This window comes from Elephantulus edwardii, unplaced genomic scaffold, assembly GCF_000299155.1.
Source record: "Elephantulus edwardii isolate Elephantulus edwardi_28Jun2011 unplaced genomic scaffold, EleEdw1.0 scaffold00019, whole genome shotgun sequence".
In the NCBI taxonomy this organism is placed as follows: Eukaryota; Metazoa; Chordata; class Mammalia; order Macroscelidea; family Macroscelididae; genus Elephantulus; species Elephantulus edwardii.
The window spans coordinates 16,458,160-16,459,289 of NW_006399769.1; positions in this window are offsets into that span (position 1 = coordinate 16,458,160).

The following is a 1,130-nucleotide window of genomic DNA, read 5'->3' on the forward strand; positions in this document are numbered from 1 at the left end:
CTAGCAGTCCATGGTATATCTAACACTCTTCTCCAGCACCACAGCTCAAAGGCATCAATTCTCTTCCTATCATCCCTATTCACTATTCAACTCTGTGATGCATAGCACATAATTGCGAAGACTATAGCCCAGATCAGGGGCACCTTAGTCTCCAGCCTGACATCATTGCTCTTCAGTACTCTTGAGAGGTCCCTCACAGCTGACTTTCCCAGTGCAATTTGTCTCCTGATTTCTTGGCTGCGTTACTGAGAGTGTTGACTGTGGAAACAAGTAAACTAAAACTGTTAACTATCTGAATCTCTTCACCATCCATACTGTTGCTGTCAATTGACCCAGTGGTGAGAATCTTTGTTTTCTTGATATTGAGCTTCAATCCATATAGGAGGCTGCAGTCCTTGACCTTGTGCAGTAAGCGCTTCAGGTCCTCCTCAGTTTCAGCAAGCAGGGTTGTGTCATCTGCATAACTCAGGCTGTTGATCACTCTTCCACCAATCCTGATGCCACATTTCTCCTCGTACAGTCCAGCATCTCGGATGATCTGTTCGCATACAGATTGAAAAGGTATGGAGACAGAATACATCTCTAACGAACCCCCTTTTATATTTTGAACCATGTAGTGTCTCCTTGCTCTGTTCTGATGACTTTCTCTTGGTCCAAGTATAGGTTTCTCATTAGCACAAGCAAAATTTCTGGGATTCCCATTCTTCTCAGAGTCAGCCACAGCTTGTTGTGATCCACACAGTCAAAAGCCTTTGCATAGTCAATGAAGCACAGATAAACACTCTTCTGGTATTCTTTTCTTTCTGCCAAGATCCATCTAACATTAGTCAGTTGGAAAGTAAAATTAATTTGCATAATGTTACCTTTCTTCCTGTTCCTTTAAAAATGTATTGGTTTTTTGTTTCGTTTTCAAAAAAGTGGTTGTTTGTGAATTAATCTCTTTGTGACTGCTGTCACAAGCACATGCTGTAGTTTAAGGCTGAAGGTTTTTTTTTATCTGTAGAATCCTTTCTTTTTTTTAATTGGAAAAACATAATGGGGGTACAAGGAGGTGAGGGTTGGGGGCAGAAGGGTGAGGATGGGCCAGGATGCAGTTGCAGAGCTGCACAGTTTGGTCGGTGGGGGGAGCA